The sequence below is a fragment of the Lepidochelys olivacea genome, assembly GCF_965140295.1.
Source record: "Lepidochelys olivacea isolate rLepOli2 genome assembly, chromosome: 12".
NCBI lineage: Eukaryota > Metazoa > Chordata > Testudines > Cheloniidae > Lepidochelys > Lepidochelys olivacea.
The window spans coordinates 16,826,071-16,853,530 of NC_140422.1; the positions used below are offsets into that span (position 1 = coordinate 16,826,071).

A 27,460-nucleotide genomic window follows, 5' to 3' on the forward strand; every position below is an offset into this window, starting at 1 on the left:
ATGATACAGGGAAATACTCAAAGAAGTAAAAAGAAAAGGAGTACTTGTGGCACCTTAGAGACTAACCAATTTATTAGAGCATAAGCTTTCGTGAGCTACAGCTCACTTCCTCAGATGCTGTAGCTCACGAAAGCTTATGCTCTAATAAATTGGTTAGTCTCTAAGGTGCCACAAGTACTCCTTTTCTTTTTGCGAATACAGACTAACACGGCTGTTACTCTGAAACCACTCAAAGAAGTGTTGGCTTTTCCCCAGACCTTAGTTTAAAATGCTTTACTTCAAACACATGCTTAATTCCCATTAATTTTAATGGGATTGTTCATGTGCTCAACGTAAAGCATTTATTTATTATTTGTATTATCATAGCACCTAGGAACCCCAGTGGTGGACCAGGTCCCCATTGTGTTAGGCACTGTACAAACACAGAACAAAAATATGGTCCTTGCTTCAAGGAGCTTACAATCTAAATATAAGACAACAGACGGATATAGACCAATGGGGGAATACAAGGAAACAATGAGACAATATTGGCCAGTATGATAGGCTGTGATATCCGCACACCATCAGCCTAGTAATTGTGAATTTTTTTGTTGGCTTTTGCTGAAGCAAAGTTAGACAGCCCAGCTTTGCCTTTTAAGTTTCTAAAATAACATATCTGGATAGGGATTGAAAGGTTCCATCAATTTCCATTTGTTCACTAATTGATGGGAAAACTGTATTTTGACATAATCTACTGCCAAACTGTGAAGGGCCACCAACTTAGTTGTAGCAACTGGGCCTACACATTTACCTTAATTGTGAGCTCAAACTGTGAAAAGTGAGTGAAAGTTTATAAAAACGTCACAATAACCTAAAACAGTAACTCTTGATAGGAAAAGATGCTAACTGGTAACAGACTGAATTAATCCAAACAAAAAAGCCCACTGATGTAACACAGGCTCATGCCTGGTCAATGAGAGAGGTGTTTTTGGACTGGAAATTAATGAACCAAAATTTGTGTGTCAGAAATTAGGCCTAATTGTTGAACAAAATGAGTGGATGGACTATTCCAACCATCACTCTCTTCTGGGGCTTCCTATGGAAAATATGGATGGACAGAGGCAAAGTGAAGGGGAACCCTGGCTAACTGGAAGAGAAGAGAAGGAGCAAGCTTCATTATCATGGCTGCCACACCCACCATCTCCTAGGACCCCGACCTTTGTTCGTCCTAATCCCGAGAGATGTCACGACCAGACTGGGGCAGAGAGAGGAACCCAGATGACACCTCCAGCTTCAGCTAAATCCTGAATACCACCTGGGATGTTAGACTTTGTCTCCCCTCTGACTCCCGAGTGTGTCTTTTCCTTCCCTACCTATTTCTTTTCTTTCCTAATTCTTTCCTTTTTCCTTCTGTCTAATATAAGTCTGGCTCAGACTGCATGTTTTGTAACAGTGCTATAAACCTGTGACCAGAAAGGCAGCAGGGGCGGCGAGTTATATAGGCCCGTGGTGCCTGGGCTCTAGAATATTCAGGGCCTGGGGGCCCAGCTCCACCAATGTTCAGGGCTGGGTCTCTCCCCTGGCCCTGTCCGCCGCCCCCGGATTATTTAAAAGGGCCCGGGGGGCCCGGCTGCTGCCGCCACCACTGGCAGCACAGTGGGGCCAAGGCAGCTTCCTGCCCGCTCATGCTCTGCATCACTCCCGGAAGCGGCCAGCATGTCCCTGCAGCTCTCTGTGTGTGTGTATACGCTGCCCCCGCCCCAAGCACTAGCTCCACAGCTCCCATTGGCCAGGAACTGCGGCCAACGGGAGCTGCGGGGGCAGTGCCTGTGGGCAGCGGCGCGTGGAGACCCCTTGCCCCCTCCCCCACCAAGGAACTGCTGCCAGAGGGGTGTGTTGGTGGCTTTCGGGAGCCACCCATGGTAAGCGCCCCATCCCTCACCCTCTTGTGCCCCGCTGCCCCAGCCCAGAGCCTGCATCCTGCACACAAACTCCCTTCCTGCACCCCAACCCCTACCCCAGCCCAGAGACTGCACTCAAACCCCCTCCCAGAGCCTTAGGTGTGGGGGGGGCGCGCGCGTTCGGGGGGTCAGGACTCAGACCCATTCTGGGCACCACCAAAAATTATACAAACCTGCTGCCTCTGAAAGACAGCTAAATGCAATGCCCTAAACAGCCCAGTACTGGTACAAATTTGGAAGGCCTTGGAGTTACTGATAAGACCGTATGTTGTGCTTGTGTTTTTTCCAACAGAGTTGCAAATGAGAGCCAACACTAAAGAAACTCTTTGCTTTTCTTTCTCCTTGTGGGTGTGTTTGTCTTGTTTTGTTTTTCTATGCAACAGGATGAGACTGTAACAACCACAACACCCCGATAACACCCCGATCCATCTCAACTAACCTCCTTTCTTCTCCTCAAAAAAACAATTACCACCCTCTTTAACACCATCTAAAAAACTGTCAGATAAGGTGGGTTTTTCCCCCTTCTAGTCTGTCTTCAACTAAAGGGAAAAGGAACAAGACATTAAAATGAAAGCCTTACTTAAAGCATTTGAAATGTAAAGTTTTAACCTTTTTATTGAAGATACAGAAGAAGGAAAAATGGTTAATAGTGTTTAATGGTGTTTGCCAGAGTAATAAGCAGGCTGAGATCTCTGTATCCTAAATCTTGTTTAAGGCTGTTTAATGTAGGACAGTGACAGGATCATGTTAACATCTCTGACTCTTTGGGCCCCTTTATTCCATCTAAATTAATATAACACCTCTGGTTATGTGGGTGACACCGAAGGATATCCATGGGTCCCAATTATCCCATGGATAACAAGATGGGATAACAATTATCCCAATTAACAAGATGCACTGCATAATAGCAAAGTTGCTCAGCACCTTCCTGCAGCAGAGCTTGACACAGGGAGAGCTTTCTCAACAAAATCACATTGTCCGTAATCGTCAGTTAAATAGGCTTCCAGGTAAAACCAAGGGCTTTGCACAAAGACTTTCTTGGGCTAAAATGGTATCAGTCTTTCCAGCACATTATGGAAGTCTGTCTTATTTAGTGCTTTTGAATTAACTGGTCTGCTGCCAACCTAGCTCTCCTTTCTATCAATTGGAGAGATTTTTTTTGTTGTGTTTTGAAATAGAGTTCCCTGCTTTAAATCCTTCCTGACTGAAAGCCAAATCCTGAGAATGTCCTCAGTAACTGTGGGAGGTGAAGATGCTCAAAACCTCTAGAGATTTGGCTTCAGGTTCTCACTCAGGAACTCTGACTCCTGATAATCCCACTCATTTCCATTCATTCAGGTGTGACAAATGGGAGTGTGCTACAAAGAATGAACTTCCTATCTACCAGTTTCAGAGTAGCAGCTGTGTTAGTCTGTATCCGCAAAAAGAAAAGGAGTACTTGTGGCAACGTAGAGACTAACCAGTGCTACAGTAGGGCTCCTTTTATGTAGCATAAGCATTTACACAACATAAGTGACCTAAAGCACAAAGAAATTCAGTTTTTCTAAAGTAAAATAATCAATTGTATGGTAGGGAACTGAATGCATGCAGTCAGGAAACATTGCTGTTAAAATTTAACCCTTTTAAAAATATATATAAAAAGAGGGAGGCAAATTGGCAGTATAATTGTACTTGAGATTTCCTGTGGCACAACAGTGGAAATGAATTGTAATGTAGAAACTGATCAATGAGCCGCCTTGTTCTAAAAAATTGAATGGAAAAATAAGGTTCTAACTGATGCATTTGGTGTCCTCCCACTTACAAAATAACTGATTAGTGAGACCTGCCCAATCAACTAGGAATTGTATATTCAGGATCAGTTGTACCTCTTAAGAATACAATGCTCTGCCTGCTTTTTTGATTGGCCCACCACAGTCGTGAGAAGACAAATTGCCCACTAGTGATTCCGCTCACACAATGCTGAGCAAATGACCAATCGCTCTTATCATTTTGCAACTAACAGTTACTATTGATTCTTTTTCTCTTATTATTTACATTACCTCATTTTTCTTCTTTTCTTTGCTCTCCTATTACTTTGTTAACCACAGATTTGCCTTTCCTTGTCCCTTACAAGGGCAATGAACTTTAACAGAAAATTGTAAGTGAGTTTAGTGCTTATAAGGACTTATTAAGTGGAGGACAACAATAGCACTGTCTTGAACCAAGTATAATATAGGTTTGCATTGTTCAAACTTCCTGACATCTCTGCCAGTGTCACTTCAGTATTGCCTGGCAAGATTCCTGTTCTCGTCAATAGGCTCTTCTTATATAGACTGCCAAAGCACCAAAATAATAATACATAGCATTTAGCATGGATGAAGCACATTTACAGTGCTTTACAGATGTAACTATTATACCCTAAAACCTAATTCAAATGTGAAGTGTTTTTGCAAGTATCACCTGTGATCCAAGCTATAATTTGAATTCACAGGTGACAGGGTCAGATATTATGGCAATGGTGGTTAATATGTTAGCTATAGCAATTCCTAATATCACTTTTCCATGTAAGCAGTTGCTGCCGTTGGCCAAGGGATGTCAGTAGACTGCAAATAGGAGAAGAAGCGGTCTTCACAGTCAGAGTATGTCTGCACTGCAGTTGGAGGTGTGACTGCAGCTAAAAACAGCATGTATTTAAAGTATCCTCTTTAGCATGCAGGTAAAAATAGCAGTGAAGACATAGCAGGGAGGGCTATTCAAGCCCACCGAGCCTCCTGGATATGTCTTTGCCTTCCTAGCTCATGATGGGGTCTCTGCCACCACATCTTCTCTGCTATTTTCAGCTATGCTAGCTACATCAAAGCTAGCATGGCTATGCCTGTGAGCTGCAGTCACAGCTCTGATTGCGGTGTAGACATACCAACAGATAGGAAGGACAGATACCGTAGCTTATGCAATCATAGATGTGCAGGTAAGTGTTCACAAGCCAACCTCTCTTAGAATGTGGCCTATGCTACAGAAGATTTAAGAACCCCTTGACTAATAGAATATTTGAAAATCAAGCATGGTCGTTCCCAAATTCTACAAGCAGCTATTAATCTCTACAGATCTCAAACAATTAAAAAAATTAAAATCTTAAAATTGTGGGTACAGGTAAATAGAAGTCTCTGCATATTCAAGCACTGCATAAATATTTATAAAATCAATGTAAAACCTTCCTTTTAATGATACATTTTCCCAGTAGTAGGTTGTTACTATGCAGAGGATCAGAGCTCGGACACAAAGTTAGCTTTTTCTTACTCCATGGGCCGGCGGCAGCAGCTGGGTGTGCTGCAGAAGTGATGCTTACAGCACAAGGAACAATTTGTGTCTCAACCTTTGGCTTGGTTTGCAGAATGAAGCACTATTCCAGAGGGATCTTTGCGGCTCTCCTTTTGGATGATGGAGTGTGGTAGGAGATTTGAATGACATCTGGAAGACCTATATTGTATTCTCAGGCTTCCTGGTGAGGATAGAGGAAAATGTCTTTTCAAGAAAGCATGATGTTAAATTGTTGGAAGCTCTTTTGAACAAACCTTTTCTCCAACAAAGGTATGAGACTAAAACTTGAATGAGTTTTTGGCTCCCCTCTCTGTAATTCTTCTTGACCCCATCCCCACACCAGTGTTTAGACATTGCTGCTCTCCTTGACCTTGCTTAGCCCTTGTTATCTCTGAGTGGAGTCTCCTTTCACATGGCTACAAAGGAGCTGAGATCTATTGACTTTCTTTGGATTCTGTACAGTGATATCTCCACAGGCAATTGTATAGGTAGCTTTGGCATTATTTCTGATTCTATCAATTGGCTCAGATCCAGATGGACTTTAAGAGTTTGAGGCTGATATTGGTTTTCCCAGAAAAGTATATGACAAGAAGACTTCTTGGTTGCTAATATATCTGTTTTCTATAGATTTACATTGTAATTGGATCCGCTTGTTATTAATATAGAGCTGATTTCTCATAGAATTCTGTTGAAATTAATCAACTCCGAAACAACCAACCCATTCACAGCACAAGATATTTGTGAGTTTGCGGAAAGAAAAATCATGCAATGTTAAAAACATACTGACAAAAGCAAGGACATACATTTCTTCATTAACTGTGTATCTTCCAACATCTGGGCATAGCAGGTGGGTAAAAATATGGCTCTTACATTCCTCAGTTGGACCCAGGTATTGGTGGGCATATATATTTTCCTTTCTCTAATTTCCTTCATTCTTGGCTGTGGGTGAGTGGGCACGTGTGTACATATGTGTCCATTTATGCTTTTTTTTTTTTCCTGGTAGTTTTGCTTTGTGATTTACTTCTAGAGTGGAGTAATTCTGAAAAGCCTTCTTTGTATTTGTTTCTGGGAGGAGTATAATTTGTCTGAGTCATTGATTTGTGATAAACCACCTCTTTAGAAGTTTTCCTAATCTTTGGTATGTCTGTTCTTAAAGTCACTTCCAGCTTTTTAAAGACTTGCAATTGTACATGTGTTTAATTCATGAATTTTCAGTATTGTTTCTGGCTTTGTAATATTTATCTACTAAAAAGTCAAAGAATAAAGTAATCTATATTATACGCAAAAAGAAAGGGAGTACTTGCATCCAATGCAGTGAGCTGTAGCTCACGAAAGCTTATGCTCAAATAAATTGGTTAGTCTCTAAGGTGCCACAAGTACTCCTTTTCTTTTTGCGAATACAGGCTAACACGGCTGCTACTCTGAAACCTATATTATACGATGCCTACATTCTCCAGAAAGCTACATCCTGGTTTAATATGTTGTCATAGATAATCTCAGTTTGTTACTGATGCATCTTTTCACATAACAAAAAACAAATCAGAATATGATGTATGATATGGGGCAATAAATGAACAAAATGTCTCTTTTGAGCATTGATTCCTTGATACCTATGATAATTTGCATTATATGTTCAGCCCTTCTAGAACACCTTTAAAATATAGAACACCTTTAAAACCTACACCAATGGAATTATAAAAGGGCCAACAACAGTTACAATCAGATCGTCTAAAAAGACTGAGCATTAGTCTTCCCACGAAAATAAATGTGCTGTGGGTCAAAAGTGGTTCCTGCGTCTGCTGTATTTCTCCAGAAGATGGTCCTCTCTCTAGCACACTGGCTAGGGTACCTAGAAGATAGGAGGCTATTCTTTCAGCTCAAGTGCTGGAGGCCTGTGCTTTTGGTGATGAAAATCCCAGATTCAGTCCTCATTGACAGATGAGCCGTATTTAGAGTTGTTACATCTGTATTATCTTGCTTGAATGTTGGATTGGCTGTTGAAGTTTGAAGTGTGGATCCTTGACTCTGTGGTATTGGAACCAGGCCATCTCCAAAGAATTTGTCTAAGGTAAAGATTTTTCTATTGTGGTGTTACAAAAAGTGATGCTTTGATGCCATCACTTAAAAATGCGCGTGCACTCATGCTCGCGTGTGCTCTCGCGCTCTCTCTCTCTCATGAATTTTAAATAGAGGGCAATTTTTAAGCCCCTAATTTTCAGGATTGTTGAATACCCAATCATATGTTTAGCCTCCTGTGGAATATTTTAGCTACATTGTCAATTAAGCTAGCTAGTTTACGGAACTTGAATTCATCAGCTCACAAAGGGCAGGCTCAGAAAATGGTGTACTGTAGAGCTGTGGTCCTTCCTCTGGTTTAGTCATTAATCTAGGACACACACATAGGATCAGACCAAAATACATGCAGAAAATTAGCTACTTTACTAGGGACTAGTTTTGTTAACATTCCCTTGATTTGACAGCTGGAGTAGATGAATGTCATTCCTGACCTTTTCAATGTGAGTTTCTTCACTCTCCTATTCAGACTCCTGCAGCTGCAGTATGGAAGTGAACTTTAATAATCTTTCCCAACCTCTCAAACACATTACAAACAGTTATTGTTTAAAGCAGTATAAAATTTAAGAACCTTCCATTTCACTGCTGTTTAAACTATCCAGTAAATGTTAGCAATTAAAAATGGTGGTCATTTTCTGACCGCTTTGGTAGAATAATCAGATGTTAGGTCTCCAGATTTCTTGCGATTTTTATGACAATGGAAGAGAAAGTATAGGGGCCAGACACCATAATTATTGCTGGAAGTTACTTTCCAAGTTCTCATATTAGTAACTTTTATTTAATAATATGGGGTCAAATCCTTTGTTGATGTGAGGAGTTCTATGGAAATTAATATGTCTATAAAATTTGAATTCAGAATACATATTTAAAAATTATTGGCCCAGATCTTTAGGTGCTGTAAATTGGTATTGCTTCACTGAAGTCAATGGCACCGTGTCAATTTACACCATCTGAGGATCTGGTCCTCTTGTAAATGTAAATATGGTAAAGAAACTCACCCCTGTATGGGGATATATGATTTAGGGTCTGTTCGAGGTGACTGCACTGTCCTTGTGTGATGGAGAGGAGGTGGCCCCTCCTCTCAGATGAAGGGGAAATGACAGCTGGAGGAGAAGAGGACAACAGTTGAGGGAGAGAGGCAGGCAGGTACCTCTATGTTCATGAGCATTGGATTCAATCCTCTCCTGTCATTGATACATGTTGTTCTCCTGAGAACCCAGAACACAAGAACTAAAGATCCCATGGGTCTGATCTAATGTGCACACCCGCAAACAAGCCCATCTCTACAGGAAGTTATGAGGGGTGCTTGAGGCTCAAAGACTGACTTGCATGCTAGACAGATCCCAGTCAGAGAGCTGGGAAAAGGGGAACCTTGAACTAAAAATTAATAATCATAACCTGTAAGATAATACATACAGAGATACAGATTTTTTTTATTTAGGGGATAATATTTAGTGAAATACACTTAGTGGTAACTTATAGTCATTGTGTATGTATGTGTTCAAATCTTATTATATATAGTCTTCATATATTGTTGTAGATACGTGGAATCCAGTTGCATTTGTTCCAGTTTAAATAACATCCCTATTCTGTTGGATTGGTTTGGGGTGTGTGGTGTTTTTTTGTGTTTTTGGGTGATAACCAGTTGTAACACCCCTTCCCCTCTGCTTTCACCCACCGAGTAAATTACACCACCACTGTGAGATACCATTGCTAAATCTTGGTCACTGGTTTTAGGACAAGGTGACCCTCAGATGTATTTCAAATTATAAAACAATAACCCTCCTCTGAAGTCAGTTTACAATAAATTTTAATAAATCAGACATTTTAAAATAGCATTTAGCGTAATATGATCAAAAACATCCATTCTGATCTGAGTTCAGAAAACAGCCAATTTTATTAGAGGAAAATATAATTTATCCACTGTACTATCATGGCAAAGCATTGGAATTTAAAACAATTACTCTGTATTATTTGTCATGTGTATAGTTTAAATAGTGAAAATAAAGAGCTGTCTAAGGGGCAGTATTGGAGCCTTTCCAAGGAAGTTGCAGTATGGAATAGTCATTTTTAGCCTTGTGGCTTGGAGATAAAAGTGCAATGAAGATGAGTCACCCCAGCAAATGGTTTGTCAGAAAACAATGTAAGTGACTTCCTTAGACTCAGAGTGCATGGAAACTGTAAATCCAAAAGGTGTCAATTTACTGTTCAAATACTGCTTCTCACTGCTTTGCTGACACCTGTGATAGGTCGGGCTGTTTCTGGAAATGCAGATTGCCTCCTAATACAAGGTTAGAAAAAGGGGAAGGGAAAAATAATAACTTTGTATTGCAATAGCAGGTAAAAGCTGCAGTCACGGACCAGGACCCCATTGTGCGAGGTGCTGTACGATTGTGGCGCAAAGAGGCAGATCCTGTCCCAAAGTATTTCAGTCCAGCCAGGTTTGTCCTCAGAAGCTACTAATGGGCTACTTTTATGCAACCAGTGTCTAGTTAACAGACAACAGAAGAACCTTACTGCTAATTTTGACTAATAACTGGAAGATTGGTTGTGAATGAATTTGGGGAACTAGAGGCTAGGTAGAGCTGGTGAAAATTTCTGAATGTTTCCTAATATAGATGAAAATCATCTTTTTTTCCAATCAAAATTTCAGTGTGGATGACATTTTTGTGAAAATGTTCACAGATATGATCTCTTGTCCACTGACCAGCTCAAAGAGTGGCTGAACAAACATGACTAAAACTGATGATGATGATAAACAGAGTACATTTTGGGATCCAATTGCTGATTAGTTGTAGTTACTTTCTAATGTGCTAGTAATATACTGTATATTTTCTAAAAAATAACTCAGTAGCGGATTTACCAGCAGAATCTGAGTGAGATTGTCAGGTTTGATCTTAATTGAATATTAAGACAAAGCAGGTTAGAAAAGGTCCAAAGGTGGATGAGAGGCAATGTATTTTAGAAGCGGTGATAAATTTAGAGCACTTTTGTCCCTGGAATACTATCCATTAAAAGCATTATCTACAATGAGGAGTTTATATAATTTCTATAATCTGTTTTATACCAGGTCCATCACCATAGCATAAAGGCTGTTCTGATGGGACAACAGTGAAAATGTCAGGTGTTTCTCTCCTACAGTGTTGTTCAGTGTTCATTCATACCAGGTGAAGTTTTTTCTATGTGGACTTGTCTAGTGTGCTCTTGTAAATATGGCCATTGTTGTACGTTTATGCATAAGAAAATACATAAGCCAGGTTGTGGCTTTTAAGTAACAGCACGGAGTAGGCAGGTGTTGTGGAGCCATGCTGTTCAAGGTGATTGTGTCCTTGCAAGATCACACCCTGGCCACAAGTGAGAGTCATAAGCCAACAAGGTGGAAAGATGAGAGGAAAGGCAAAGATGACAATGATTGAATCATGTGATTATTCAGCCAGGCATGGGTATGTTAAAATTAGTTTAATTTTCTTTCACTTGTGGGAGATATGGCAGGAGTTAATGTCCAGGAGGAATTTTAATAAAGAGAAGTGGCCAGGTGAACTTGTTTGGGGAGGGCATATCATGAGCTGGGGAATGCATTGAAGAATGTAGGTGGAAGCAGGAGATGGCTGTTAATGAGCATTATGGATGGCACCACTTGTGCAGAGGAGGGCGTGGTGGGGTGAACAGGAAAGGAGACAGAAATGGAGATGCCACATGCTGGTATTTTTTTGTTCCTTGAGTGAATGACTCACAAAACTAACCAACAAAGTAGGGTGCCTAGATTGTAATTGTTGCAATTCACAATCTGCATTATCATTTAAAATTTGCTTTCAATTAACATTTAAGCATTTGGGCTCAATATTTGCTTTTCACAAGACTAGTACATTTGAATGTTTGTCAGAAAGGTTGAGAACATGATCAAATGGAAATTTGCTTTAGACTGTGACTAGATATTCAGCGAAAACTTTTGCCACAGTTTATTGGCCCTTCATTATCTGTTAAGGAAATATGGAAGTGAGCTAATGTTCAGCTAGATCAGATGTAAATCACTGCAGCCAATAACTATCTTTGAATTGCTGTGTGGAAAGAACAGTAAGACCAAGCTTGTGAAATAGAGATCCAAATCGTCCTTCATGTAGCGCCACTGATACCAGGAATACTTTATGTAGCCCAGTGGCTATCTCAGACTTGACTGCAGTAATTACAGAAGAGCTCAACAATAACAAACCCCCTGCCCCTCCTCTCATTACTCACAACCTAATCCAGATGGGAATTCTGGTAAAGTTCAGTTTAAATTAGCTGTTTTTTAATATATTCTTATAATCATTTGAAAGGCTCATTTCAAAGATATCACATAGCTAACAGGGTGGGAGCCCTTCTGAGAGTTCAAATAGCTTAGAGAGACTAACTCATTAAATAACTGCACATCACTCAGCAGCTGACTTTCTTCAAGAATGTTTATGGCACTGGGGAAGAATCTTCCCTTTGAAATCGCTCTTTTCTTTAGACCATTTGCAGCTGAATATCTTATACATATAAATTGTTGAATTTCTTTATATTGTTACAATTTCCTTCTGAGAGGATTTGAAGTCCTTTTATTATCACAAAAATGAATTGGAGTGATAAATTCTTTTCTATCCACACACAAGATGGTCAGATACCTATGGCCAGAGCTGGTGGGGGGGTGGTTTTTTTTGGGGGGGGGCAGAGGGGTTGGTGTGACCTACATCATGGCCTACCTATCACAAGGTGGGATGGCCCTTTCAGGGAGTTGGGCTTAACTCCACCTATGACTAATTAGCTATCTCCTAAGTGATGAATTTATTTTTTTGATACTCATAACCATTACATCATAAAGGCACTGACAACATACACAAGGTTCCCTACACCTGAACTTGAGAGAAATTAATCCCAGCGCAGATGCTTACAGACTAGCTGCCAAACCAAAACATTTTGAAATACAGACAACTGTAGCAAATAACTTAGAATCGGCACAGCTACCGCCAATGCTAAACCAGCATCATGATGTAAAAGGGCAAGGTAGCCTGCAGGTCACTTGGTCTTCAGATAAAAGACCAGCAAGGAACTCAGGTGGGGGAGACACCCCCGTTGGGAACATGCAGGAGTCTGACTCAGGAAAAAGACCTGCAAAGTAGCCAGGCAGTATGACTTGTTTTATCTGTTCGATTTATGTCAAATTGTTTTGGTTTTGAAGAATCCTTGAAGAAAGGGACTGAAATTCCACCACTGTTGGGGACTTTACTTGCTACATCAGCCAGCGAGTTGGCCCTCTAGCTTATGTTACCTGTAATGAGCCTTCTTCTTTCCCCCAAATACATTCCCCAAAAGGCCTTCTTAAAAGAGGTACTTCCTGCAATTCCTGAGAAGGATGAATAGCTGCTGCTGTAATGCGATTTGCAGGCACAAGCACGGCCTTATGGAGGCAGTCTGAAAATGACATCAGGGCACCCCATTTTCAAACAAAGGTGTCTTAAAGCCAGCACTGAGACACTCAAATCAGGCACATCCCTGCAGCGTGGTGCACCTGAACAATTAAATGCAGGATCTGTATATCCATTTGTACATCTATTTGCTGACGGCACAGAACAGTGGTTATTAGATACTATACTCTAAAATAGCTTCCCCGAGGAGGATGTCCCATTGCAAATGTTTGTTTTCTTTTCTTTTCCTCCTCATAATTGATGCTTTTCACACATTTCTCATTCAAAGTTTTCTTGAAGGTCTTGCCCTCTATAGGATTGTGTTTAAAGAGCTCTCTAATGGTTGACAGTCAACCCTCCAAAAGACTTTACTGATTTAAAGGATGCCCTGTGAAAAAGCTCTTCAGATACCATAGGACTATCATGCTTCTCATTTTTTGTGCTGAGCAGAGCTGTTCAAATTTTTTCAAATTTCACGATGTTGATTGAAAACAAATCAGTTTTTAATTTTGATTGAAAAAAGTGGAAAATATTGACATACGTTTTTATCCTTAAGGAAAACATTTGAAGCTCTTTCCTCAATTAAGTCCTTTCTAGATTCATTTTTTTTACCTATTTTAACTATCTGAAAACAAGTAATATATATGATTAGCACAGTCATATGGCTTGTTTAGTCAAATTGTTAGACATAGTTAGCCTTCTATGCAGTAGGTCACTAATTGCACTCCCAAATTTGGTGCAACAATTACATGTGGCCCTGAACATCTGGCTTTTTAAATATTCTTCTACTTTCTTGCTATTACAGCAAATCTCGTATCAGAGAACTTTTCCCCACAGTCTTGGGATACAATAACAGCAATGCAATGTCAGAAGTCCCTAGTGGATAATGAACAATACCTCCTTGAGATCTGGGCCCATTCAAAGGAGGTCCAGCATTTGGCCAGATGCAGCAGAGGTAGTCAATCAAACTAGAAAGCAGAGGAGCAGTAAAGGTGTGCTGATTGTTCCTGGCTGTGGGTTTGCTTTTACACCACCACGGTGAAATGAAGAATGAGAGGTGTGCCAGAAGCCACCCCCATCCACAACTATGTCAAATATCACCTAAATCAGATCATATTGTACCCAAAGAGAAAAATATCAGGAGAACCTCATGGCTACTTGCTGCCCATTAGCTGCTTGCTACAGCAAAGAAAATCAAGAGGAGCCAGAAAGAGGAAAGGTCCCATGCATGTTGGATACCTTCCCATTACTAAGACCCCCTGGTAACATCAATGTTTGTTTCATGATAGCAAGGAGTGGATAACCAGTTGGCATAACTGGATAATAATCATGTCAGTGATTCAGTCACATGACAATCATACAGAACATGTTGCCTTCACGGGGAGAGAGGGGAGTGTGGTCTGTGTGAGCCTGTCAGGCAGAGGGGCAGAAGCAGGGGGTGCATCACCACCCCTACACCGAAGAGTGAGTTATAAAAAGTGCTATGATGCTGGCTAGTCAGAGGCGAGTGAGGAAGACCATCCTAGCAGGGTCCCGGGGACAGAGTAAAGAGTCACTATGTCCAGATGGGATGGGTAGGAAGAAAAATCAGCCTGTCTGGTGTCAGAGGTAGATGACTACATCTAATATGGGAAAGGAGAAAGGAAAAATCCCCGTGTGTGTGTGGGGGGGGGGAGTGGGGGGGCGGCGGTGGCGGCGGCAAAGGTAATAGGGAAGGCCAGGGCTGGGGTGGAGTGTCAGATCTCAGATATTGGCTTCTGTTGAGATCAGTGACAAGATTTATTGATCTTGATTAATATTTACTTTGAGGGACTCTGTCTTCTGTTGAACTAAAACAGAAGTCAATGTGTGGTGGTATCTGCACTCTATTACAGAAATTAATAATGACAGATTTAACAATATTCTTCTGACACTGCTAGAAAGTAAAGTATGCCATACAGTAGGTAGTGGATCTTAATCTACCAATTTGAGCGCTTTCATACTGTGGCATATTGCATTATGTGTGCTCTAGACACGAAGAGAGTAACATAGCTTAGGTTAGTGGCACAACCAATTGATTAAATAGTGCTTTGATGTGAAGAATTGCACCAGTTATTGATCTTTGAGGTCGTATTATAGTTGAAGTCTAGGACTGATTAATCAAATGGTCATTTTTAGCCAAGCAACTTTTGAATCCTGGGTCTTAATTGATTCAGACTCCTGTTATTGATCTCCCATGTCAAAATAATTGAACTTTATGGCTGACCACTGATACTTCCTGAGAGACCACATAATTACTCCCAATCAACCATGAGACAATAGAAGCTGAGTATGTGCAAGTCCTAGGAATATCCTGTATATTAATATTCTTCCAAATGAGCACAAGTCCTACAATGTGGCTGCCTATTTAGTAGTACACATGCACAGTCCTAAAGTTAAAGATAACTCATCACACAGTATTTAATTATAGATAATTTTTTTTATTATAGATCCTCATATAAAATATGCTCAGTTATACTCTTAGTCACCAATCCTGCAACTTCTTACACACAACTTGTTAATGCTGTGCCTTGACTTCAGTGGGGTTCCACATAAGGGCAGCAGTATGTACAAGTTGCAGGACTGGGGTCCTTGTTTTGTAATATACATTTGTTTGACCCAGGAAGACTAATGTTTCATAACGCTGTGACTGCCTAGGAGAATTGATTGATTACATGTGCTTTAATACCCAACTATTGCCAAAATTCTTCTCTCCTGTTCTTGCAGGAGAGAAAAATGTTGCTCTGTGCCATCATCCCCCTCCTTTATTAGGTTTATGATCATGAATAATATGTTTGTCTTGTTTGCACAAATAAAACAATGTCATTCCCATGGGCATGCTCATATTTGTTCTCTCCATCTTAGTGGGCCCTGAGAGAAGATACCCTAATACCAAAATGCATGGGCAATCTCCTCTTCAAAAAGCTCATGGTCTCTGGCCTCACACAAAATCCCAAGCCTTTGTATTAGAGGAGACTGAAAAATAAGTCAAATTCTTGTCCCAAAGAATGTTTCTGCTACTTCTCTTTTAAAAAATACTCTCCGGCAAACTGAAACATAAACAAGTATTTTGCAGAACGAGTTCAACAAGTCAAGAATCTTCACATCCTTTCCCCATTGTTGACAGAAAATAAGATCTCTATATATAGATGGCAGGGTACTTATGTGATAAATGTCCAAAGTGTAGGTAATGAAAACTTCATGATGCCTTGTTGAATAGCTTTTGCTGTCAAATTCATATATCAAACCCTACTTGAAAAAGTGCATGGGCTTTACTGGATTGTGTTTGCCAGACAATCACTCTGCTGCTACTACTGCTTTTATTCACTGCATTTTTTAATATACTATTTTAGCAATTTTTCTTTCCTTCAGGAGGAGGGAGACTTTAAACAGCTGGTGTAATTTGCACTTGATTTTGATAGTTACATTTAATATCCAGGCAACGTAGGGATTGTAAATCCATTATGCCTTTTGTAGCTTTTTCATTCTTCTTTTTGAGTATCTCCCAAACACATTTCTGCCTCATTCTGACTCTTTATAAGAGACCTTCACAAAAGGAACAGCTTCCTTTGAGGCCTGGACATCAGCAAATCTCTTCCTAATCTTAAGGGGCCGAGGCAGAGGAAACTCACTATAATTACTAATGCTCAGCTGTCTTTATGGCCAAACCATATTTCCCAGATGTCATATCAGATAGGTCAGCCCCTCCTTCCAGACCTTTGTCTGTTTTTCCTTATCACCATGGTTCTCTCTTTCAAGTTAGTGATTCTCAGCCATGGATTTTTCTATAGTTACAGAATCATAGACTTTTAGGTCAGAAGGGACCATTAAGATAGTCCAGTCTGACCTCCTGCACACCGCAGGCCACAATCTCACCCACCCACTCCTGTAACAAACCCCTAACCTATGTCTGAGCTATTGAAGTCCTCAAATCGTGGTTTAAAAACTTCAAGGTGCAGAGAATCCTCCAGCAAGTGACCAGTGCCCCATGCTGCAGAGGAAGGCGAAAAACCCCCAGGGCCTCTGCCAATCTGCCGTAGAGGAAAATTCCTTCCTGACCCCAAACATGGTGATCAACTAAACCCTGAGCATGGGTGAGACTCACCAGCCAGACACCCTGGAAAGAATTCTCTGTAGTAATTCAGATCCGACCCCATCTAACATCCCATCAAAGGCCATTGGGCATATCTACCGCTAATAGTTGAAGATCAATTAATTGCTAGAATTAGGCTATCCCATCATACCACCCCTCCATAAACTTATCAAGTTTAGTCCTGAAGCCAGATATGTCTTTTGCCCCCACTGCTTCCCTTGGAAAGCTGTTCCAGAACTTCACTCCTGTGATGTTTAGAAACCTTCGTCTAATTTCAAGTCTAAACTTCCTGATGGCCAGTTTATATCCATTTGTTCTTGTGTCCACACTAGTACTGAGCTTAAATAATTCTTCTTCCTCCATTGTATTTATTCCTCTGATATATTTATAGAGAGCAATCATATCTCCTCTCAGCCTTCTTTTGGTTAGGCTAAACAGGCCAAGCTCTTTAAGTCTCCTTTCATAAGACAGGTTTTCCATTCCTTGGATCATTCTAGTAGCCCTTCTCTGTACCTGTTCCAGTTTGAATTCATCTTTCTTAAACATGGGAGACCAGAACGGCACACAATATTCCAGATGAGGTCTCACCAGTGCCTTGTATAATGGTACTAACACCTCCTTAGCTCTACTGGAAATACCTCTCCTGATACATCCCAAGACTGCATTAGCTTTTTTCACGGCCATATCACATTGGCGGCTCATAGTCATCCTGTGATCAACCAATACTCTGGCATCCTTCTCCTCCTCTGTTACTCGCAAGTGATGTGTCCCCAGTTTATAAGAAATTCTTGTTGTTAATCCCTAAATGCATGACCTTGCACTTTTCACTATTAAATTTCATCCTCTTACTCCAGTTTACAAGGTCATCCAGATCTTTCTATATGATATCCCGGTCCTTCTCTGTATTGGCAATACCTCCCAGCTTTGTGTCATCTGCAAACTTTATTAGCACATTCCTGCTTTTTGTGCCAAGGTAAGTAATAAAAAGATGGGTCCCAAAACTGATCCTTGAGGAACTCCACTAGTAACCTCCTTCCAGCCTGACAGTTCACCTTTTCAGTGTGACTCGTTGAAGTCTCCACTTTAACCAGTTCCTTATCCGCCTTTCAATTTTCATATTGATCCCCGTCTTTTTCAATTTAGCTAATGATTCCACATGTGGAACCGTATCAAATGCCTTACTGAAATAGAGGTAAATTAGATCCACTGCATTTCCTTTTGTCTAAAAAATCTATTACCCTCTCAAAGAAGGAGATCGGATTGGTTTGAGACTACCTACCTTTTGTAAAGCCATGTTGTATTTTGTCCCAGTTACCATTGACCTCAATGTCCTTAACTACTTTCTCCTTCAAATTTTTTTCCAAGACCTTGCATACTACAGATGTCAAACTAACAGGCCTGTAGTTACCTGGGTCACATTTTTTTCCTTTCTTAAAAATAGGAACTATGTTAGCAATTCTCCAGTCATATGGTACAACCCCTGAGTTTACAGATTCATTAAAAAATTTTGCTAATGGGCTTGCAATTTCATGTGCCAGTTCCTTTAATATTCTTGGATGAAGATTATCTGGGCCCCCCAATTTAGTCCCATTAAACTATTCAAGTTTGGCTTCTACCTTGGATGTGGTAATATCTACCTCCCCTCATTAACGACTGAGGCAAAGTATTTGTTTAGATATTGGGCCATGTCTAGATTATCTTTAACCTCCACTCCATCCTCAGTGTTTAGCGGTCCCTCTTCTTTTTTTCTTTGTTTTCTTCTTATTTATATGTCTCTAGAACCTTTTACTATTGGTTTTTAATTCCCTTTGCAAGGTCCAACTTTACATGGCTTTTGGCATTTCTCACTTTATCCCTACATGTTCTGATCTCAATAAGGTAGCTTTCCTTGCTAATCCCTCCCATCTTCCACTCCTTGTAGGCTTTCTGCTTTTCCTTAATCACCACCTCTCTGAGATGTTTGCTCATCCAGCTTGGTCTACAACTCCTGCCTCTGATTTTTTTCCCCCTTTCTTGGGATGCAGGCTTCTGATAGTTTCTGCAACTTTGACTGGAAGTAATTTCAGGCCTCCTCTGCCTTTAGATCCACAAGTTCTTCAGTCCAATCCACTTTTCTAACTAATTTCCTTCATTTTTTAAAGTTAGCCCTTTTGAAATCAAAAATCCTAGTCACAGATCTATTTTTGTTTATCCTTCTGTTTAGTTTGAACTGAATTAGCTCATGATCACTTGAACCAAGGTTGTCCCCTACAACATTTCTTCTATGAGGTCCTCACCACTCACCAAAACCAAATCTAAAATTACATCACCTCTTGTCGGTTCAGCAACTACTTGGTGAAGGAATCCATCAGCTATCGCATCCAGGAAAATCTGAGCCCTATTATTATTACTTGCACTTGTCCTCCAGTCTATATCTGGGAAGTTAAAGTCTCCTATGATCACACAATTCCCAGTTGTATTTACCTCATTAAAAACATTAAAGAGGTCTCTATCCATATCCAGATCGGGTCCCGGCAGTCCATAGAACACCCTAAGCACTATTCCAGGAGAGGCTCTAGTAGCTTTCTTCCCCAATGTGATTTTTGCAGACAGACACTTATCTATTCCATCACTTATTTCTTTACACTCTCTACCTCATCATTGATAGACAATGCTACTCTACCACCTTTGCCTTTATTTCTGTCTTTCCTAAGCAGCACATACCCTTCAATACCTGTAGTCCAGTCATGACTACTATTCTACCATGTTTCAGTTATCCCTGTAATATCTGGTTTCACTTCCTGCACCAGTAACTCTAGTTCCTCCATTTTGTTATCTAGGCTCCTCACATTGGTGTACAAACATCTTAATTTTTGCTGTTTGGCCTCGCTCACATTCTTTACCCAATTAGGCACAGACATCCTACTGCCAGTATCACCTATTAGACTGGTATGTACACTACCCTTCCTCCTTATGTCCATTCTCCTACCCATGGCTGTATCTTTTCTTTCTTTTGTTTTCTTCCCTCTCAATGTTAAAATCCGGCATGGAGATTACCTGAACAACTCCCAACCATCTCCCTCAGATTCCTAGTTTAAAGCTCTCTTGATTTGTTGTTTCAGAGTAACAGCCGTGTTAGTCTGTATTTGCAAAAAGAAAAGGAGTACTTGTGGCACCTTAGAAACTAACCAATTTATTTGAGCATAAGCTTTCGTGAGCTACAGCTCACTTCATCCGATGAAGTGAGCTGTAGCTCACGAAAGCTTATGCTCAAATAAATTGGTTAGTCTCTAAGGTGCCACAAGTACTCCTTTTCTTGATCTGTTGTGCCATCCTCCATCCTAGAAGTCTATTTCCCTCCTTACTCAGGTGAAGTCCATCCCAAGAGAACAGTCCTCTGTCCATGAATGCTTCCCAGTGGCCATACATCCCAAAGCTCTCCTTATAGCACCAGTGCCCGAGCCATCTGTTGAGCATCATAATCTTATCACACCTTTGTTGCCCTTCTCTAGGAACAATATCTTTGCTCAGTTTCAACCCTACAACCACCATCTCCAGCAGAGACAGAGGCTAAGATTCCATATGTGACACTGGTGAGTGAGAACACTCAACCACTGCTTTTCCGAAAGGATAACTAGAGGGGTTATAATGTAGCTAAAGTAATATTTATTAAGAATTTTATACATTAAAAAAATTCAAACAGTTTTTAGAAATACTGACCTCTTCCAAAATGTCAACACTGATTTGTGCACCACAGTGAGGGCTGTTATTTTTCTGATATTTCCTAAGAGGGGATATGGTCAATGGATTTACCCTGTACCCTTAAACAGGGGCTGCTGTGAACAATGTCGTCTCCAAAGTTATATTGAGCTTGATCAGCAAAAGAAAGGGGACTGGCTGTCTTTCTGTGGTGTTTTCTCCATTTTTGTGTCTTGGGGAGCTTCTCTATCCTTCCTCTTGTCCCATTTTCCAGAGGTCTGGCCAGTATCAGAGCCCACAGCCAATGGATCTGTTTTTTAATCCCCATTTTTTAGAAGGAAGAGGCCATTATACCACCCAATATGTGGACAGGAAGTGGGTTGTCATTTGCCCTCAGGCCTCTGTGCATGTGTAAGTCTTCCAGCTCTGGTGCCCCTCCCTCAGGACTATCATGGTGAACCTGTTGCTCCATGGAGGAGAGGAGTCCTCAATGTTTCCCATTCTTCTAGCTTTGCTTCCTGCCTCTGCTCCTCAGTGTGGAGGCTCGTAGCACCAAATCAGCTGAAGGACAGCCCATTGCAGGCTCACAGCAATCTGCTGAGCAGACACCTATTCAAGCACATCCTATGCTTCAACCAAGCTTCCCTGTGGTTTTGCAGGCTGCTCCGTGACCCATTCTAGCAACCCCTTAGTCAGCAGCATTCTATGTGGCCATGGTCTGGTGATATGAATGGCTCCTGCTTTGAGAATTTCTGCAGTAGGCGTGGATACTTTCCCTTTATGAGAATATTTTCAGTCTTCCAATGACTTACCTGGGTTCTAACCCCACTGCTGCTGTGGAGTGCTACTTTGCAGAAGGGGCACAACCATGAAATCCTAGATGGCAATGGATTTTTGTATGATATGGTTTCCTGCCTGTTGTACAATTGTCTGTACATTACAGTTTAATTTTGTGATCTTGCTTATAAAAAGTGGGAAAATAATTGCATTTATATATCATGTTTAATCTGAGGATCCCAAAGCACCTTTTCAAACACTAAATTTCACAATAGACCTCTGAAGTGTCTACATATTATTATAATCATTCCACTATTTGGGTAAACTAAAGCACAAAGAGGCTAAGGATCTGATCTAAAGCCCATTGAATTCAGTGGCCTACATTTTCAAAAGCAACAATTTTGGGTGCCTCAGATTTAGGGTGTCCAACCTGAGACACCTTACAGATGATTTCATGAAAGTGCAGAGAACCCAGCTCATGAAAATCAGGTTCTTTGGGTAACTCAAGTTGGGCATCAAAAATGGAGGCATCTAAATTACTAGTGACTCTTGAAAATTTAGGCCATTCACACCCTAAGTGACTGACCAAAAGTCATGCACTGGCTAGTCTGAGCAACAATCCCTTACTCCTAACATTTTAGGACTTGAGTTTTCAAAATGCTGACCAGCCAAAACACCATGAAAAGTCCATGAGAGCTGTGGGTGTTCATTGCCTCTTAAAATACGCCCATTACATTTTAAAATTATACCATTTAACTTAGAATTTGGCCAACCCCTCGCCACATGGCCACCAAGAAACTAAATGAAGTTATACTGACTTTGATTAACTAATCGATAGCTATTGGTGTGGAGAGAATGCATATCTGCACAGGCTTAATTTTGTGCAGCTTGAAATGGTTGACACATTGCAACTCGGAAATCCAGGCAAATATATATAAATATGCAAAATATTAGGTTCTGATATTAATTTAAACACTTGTAAAAATAGCTGGTAGACATGTTCAGTACATATTTTTGTTATGAAGAGAGTGTGGCTGCTCCAAAACTGTTTTTTTTTCCCAAGATACTAAAAGGCACCAGATTTTCCTCCTTTCTTCCTTCTTCTTTTGCAGTCTCTTACAAATTTTATTACTTTTAATTAATACTTACATTTAGCTATGTTTCAGAAGAACACGCCGATGAAATTGCTAAAACTTTGTTATTCTGATATTCCCTTGTTTAAAAACAGTTTAAATAATTTGTTCTCCCTTTTTTCTATACAGAAATAGACATCTGAGCCACTAATTTGTTTCCGAGTGGTAACCGTGTTAGTCTGTATCAGCAGAAAGAATGAGGAGTACTTGTGGCACCTTAGACTAACAAATTTATTTGAGCATAAGCTTTCGTGGGCTAAAGCCCACTTCATCAGATTCATGCAGTGGAAAATACAGTAGGAAGATCTATCCATCTATCTTCTATCCACACAGAACATGAAAAAATGGGGGTTGCCATACCAACTCTGATTATCACTACAAAAATTTGTTTTTTTCTCCTGCTGATAATAGCCCACCTTAAGCGATTGGTCTCGTTAAGAGTTGGTATGGCAACCCCCATTTTTTCATTGTGTGTGTGTGAGGGAGGGAGTTCCACTGCATGCATCTGATGAAGTGGGCTTTGGCCCACGAAAGCTTATGCTCAAATGTGTTAGTCTCTAAGGTGCCACAAGTACGCCTCGTTCTTTCTACAGATTTGTTTGCCGCCTTTGAGGCTATTCAAATGTAGAAGAGCTGAGTTAGGGGCCCCTGGCAATTGGGGGCTATAATAGAGATGCTGACATACTTATTTATAGTTTGGTGAGGCTACCAGGCACTGCAAATAACACATTTCACTCAAAGTTACATTGACTTTAAGTAATAGCTGTAGCTAAAAAGTTTTTTAAAGCATATATTAACACAGTTCATGTGTAGATGCGTTTGTTAGTCCTAGCCAGGATACCAAGCCAGTGATTGCCCAGATATTATTCTGCTTTACTTCAAAGACACAGAATTGTTTTATCTAATCGTCTGCCTTAATCACTTTAAACATACTGACAAGCACAGTTGACCAATTAATAGAGCTTATGCTCTTCTTATATCATTTGTTATCCATGATGCTCTTCCTTCTTATAATTTTTGCCTTTCAATTTTTCATGACTTAAAAATGGAGACTATACATAACGAATACAAATAACAAATTGATTAAATGTAACATACATTGTAATGCTAGCTAGATTTTCACTTGTTAATTAGAGAGAGATCTGGCAAATTCTCATGAAAACACTCATGTCATAGAGCAATCTAGATCTAACAGCTATAGCAGTACAGCTGACCATCTTCCTTTTCACATGTGCTTTGCAACAGAAAATAGGAAGGCCAACATTGTCAAAAGTGGCCACAGATCTGCGGTTTGTTAATTTTTGTGTGCTAATTGGAGACACCATCAGTCTGATTTTCAGAACATGCTGAGCACCCACTAATGAACTCACCCCTCAGCAGCTCTGAAAATTTGTCTGTAATGTCCCATATACAGACAAGCCTTAGGTCCTGCTTGATCCAGGAAATCCAAATGAGTTGACAGACCTTTTCAGTGAGATGGTGTGGCTGCAAAGGTGTCTCCGCTCATTTGGAATCCACAGCTCTTTGCAGGAAGGAGCCTTTGTAAATACTAGGAATACTGAGGAACTGGTACTGTAAATATGTAGGGATTTTTATTTGGGTACATTGAGACAGAAGTTACTTACTTCAGATCATGCAGTGAATCAGTGGTAGAGCATGGATAGCCCCCAGCCATTTCTTCCAGCAATCCTCAGATGGGGTAAATTTTCATAGCTGTATTCACTTCAGTGCCAATTTTCATCAACTCAGTCGGCTCACCCCAGGTCACCCACTGCAACACAACTGCCTGATAAATACAAGAGTTCATTTTCTTTCCATTCAAATGTTATGGACAATAAGCATCAGTATTACTAGCCTCAATTTAGAAAGTTAACTGACAATGAAGCCCCATTATTTAATCCCTCATATTTCTGTGGTGGTTTTTTTTTTAAGCTTTAGGAATATAAATCTGGGTTTTCCTGATTTTGCTGCATGTTTTCTTGAAGGTAAAGAGAGCTGGAATTGGCTTTTTCTCTGTTTCTAATTGAGAGAGTGAAGTGATTTAACAATTTTTTTTTCTCCTACCAGTTTTAGACATTTAAATTTAATAAGGGTTAACCAAAAAAAAAAAAAAGCCAAGCATTTAAAAACTGTCTGACAAACTATTTTCATTTCTCAACTGCTCATATTTTCACTTTTCTTGGTGCAGTACTTGTGAGGTCAAATCCTATTAGTTCTGTTTTGGTCGAGTTTTTCAGGGTAAAATAGGGTAAACAAGGCCTGACTCTTAATGTAAGAAATAAGCAGAAATGAATGCACTCACACAAACATGTTCAGGTCTCCTTCGTACACCACAACGAAGCAAAAAAGACAAACACTATTTTCCCCCCCTTTACCTCTCATCTTTACTATATACTTATGATCAGAATAATTCAATTCTATTATGGTATGTTAAGGCATATTACCTGTCTGTCCAGCCATTCATCCAGGTACTTCTCTGGCCCCCCTTCACCATATTATCTGAGCATCTCCCACATATTAAACAAAATAATCTCTCATGCCCTTTTATTCCTGCCCAGCCTGTAAGAGAATAGTTTAATTAGTTGTAGAGGTTTTGAGGGCAGGTGTTTTGTTTTGTTCTGTTGTGCTTGGTGGTTGGTTTTTTGCAGCAAGGGAGAGAGATTTGTTCAGTTTTTGAGAAAGTGAGATTTATCTTTGGAGAATCGTGTCATACCAGAATGAAAACTATTTTTAATACACATCATCATTTTGAAAGGCAGACTCCCTTTTTAAATGCTTGGAATTAATTTTTTTTAAATGGCCTGGAATTCATGACAGCTGTATGGAAAAGCCGTACACCTCTACAATCATAAAAACACATTTAAACACCCCAAGCAAAATGGATGCCACATTTTAGTTTATTATTCCTAGTGGAGTACAGATTGGTCTTCCTACTTTGATATTTATTTATACCAAAGAGCTACAAGAACATAAATGCCACTCTTGGGATAATCCCAATGCTAGGGATCAGATAGAAAACACATTGCATCTGCCTTTATTAGCAATAAAATGAAGGAGTGTTTAGGTATAATCCTCCTAATAAAGGACATAGTTGAAGGTCAAGTGTAGTCTTCAGAATGAACGTGTCAGGGAAAATCTATACCTTTTTATGTAAAACTAGACCTCTTTTTCTTGAAATAACTAACCAGGGAGAAAATAAAAACCTAATTCCTTGGTTCTGTTGTTCGTTTCTCTTCAGGGCCACTTACAGGTGTATTCAAAAAGATTCTGTGCACTTCAAGACTTCGGTGCTCACATGAAAAATTATTATTTTGTTGCTAGACAAAAAGCTGCCGCCTTTCGCACTCAGTGAAGTAGCGAGCTCGATGGCAAGGATGGTTCTCTCTGAGGCCAGTACACCGCTTCGCACCAGAACATTTACTGATGTGGGAAAATACCCGCTTTTATCGAAAGACTGTGTTAAATAGGTAGGAGATGTGCAGGGCAGTACATACTGAATAACAGGGAACAGAATCTTGACAAAGGAAAATGTCAACCAAAATAAACACCTAGCAGTAGGCTGACCCTGCACCATGCCCACAGGCTGCTATGAGATTGCCACAGAGTCACTTGTAATAACTTTTTTGCTAGTTATTGTCTGGAAGTATATAATCACCTGAAGGGCCAGAGGGTGACTTCAGACTGTCTGTATATAGCAGAAGAAGGACCTACAGAGAGGATTTTACACCTGTGCTCTGAGATCTACACTGGCTGCCAGTTCATTTCTGATTGCAAATTTAAGTTGTTGGTTTTCATCTTTACAAGGTCCTCACTGATTTGGGAGCTGGCCACATGAGAGATCACTGCTCTCCTCCTGTGGTACCATGGAGAGTGTGTTCACCTGAGGGGCTCAATTTGACAGCACTCTGGTTTAATCACATGGGGCTTGAGACAAGTGTTTTCAACGTCAGACCCTTGAATTTGAAACTCTTGCCTTAGTTGCCGGGGTCTGAGAGCACCCGAATCTGGGTCATCTTGGAATTCCATAAGGGCTGTCTGCTTCTTCAGCCTTTCAAGAGGGGGGATAAATTAATAAGCATATTCAAAAATAAGGTAGGATGGTATTTAGTAATCCTGACACAGTGAAGAGTGAGACTAGTCTGTTACTGACTTATTTCTCAAAAAGAACAGGAGGACTTGTGGCACCTTAGAGACTAAAATTTATTTGAGCAGAAGCTTTCGTGAGCTACAGTTCACTTCATCGGATGCATCTGATGAAGTGAGCTGTAGCTCACAAAAGCTTATGCTCAAATTTGTTAGTCTCTAAGGTGCCACAACTACTCCTTTTCTTTTTGCAGATACAGACTAACACGGCTGCTACTCTGAAACCTGATTTATTTCTATGATTCACCATGCATACTAACCAAGACCATTTCAGTGGTTCTTATGAAAATCCTTAAATGTACTACTGAAACCCAACAAAATGAGTCAGGTAACAAGCCTATGGCCAAACCTTAGCAGTCTGGTTCAAGTCTAAAAGCATTTGCTTTATTTAATTAACATGAAAAACAGAGCAAGTCAGTCTCAGAGACAGGACTGGAAATGATTCTTTTGAACATTGTTTTCAGGTTACTGGAGTAGAAGAGGAATGATCCCCAAAATACTGGGCCACTGTCAACCGTAACCACTATCACAAGGTTTTAAAAATGGCTACATTCCAAGGTATAACACACACAGATGTATGGAAGATGTATAGTTTGGTCTCAAATGCAAACACAATTCACTGTATTTTGATTTCCTTATGCATTACTCCCATGGATGGCAGAGTGGATGAGCACTGTTAACTGGGGGCTCTTGCTTTTGTGGGAAGTTAAATATAGTGAAAGTTGAAGTCAATGGGAATTGAACCCCTGCAGCAGAAGGCAGGAATAGGCTTCACATTATATGATTTGGTACCATGTTTTGGCTTACAAGTTCTCTTCTAAGGCAGGCTCTGAATATAGCTGATTATACTAGGTTTCAGAAGGCCTGAAGCCACATGCAGATCAG

At 40.3% G+C, this 27,460-nt stretch overlaps 1 long non-coding RNA gene across 1 annotated transcript in view; it reads right to left on the minus strand.

The window, feature by feature from the left end:
- Nucleotides 1-27,460, minus strand: part of LOC311529208 — a 68,181-nt gene that overhangs the window by 16,272 nt on the left and 24,449 nt on the right. The window contains exon 3 of the long non-coding RNA XR_014713791.1: nt 24,058-24,218. This is a non-coding gene — a long non-coding RNA (uncharacterized lncRNA). The remainder of the gene's footprint in view (nt 1-24,057; nt 24,219-27,460) is intronic.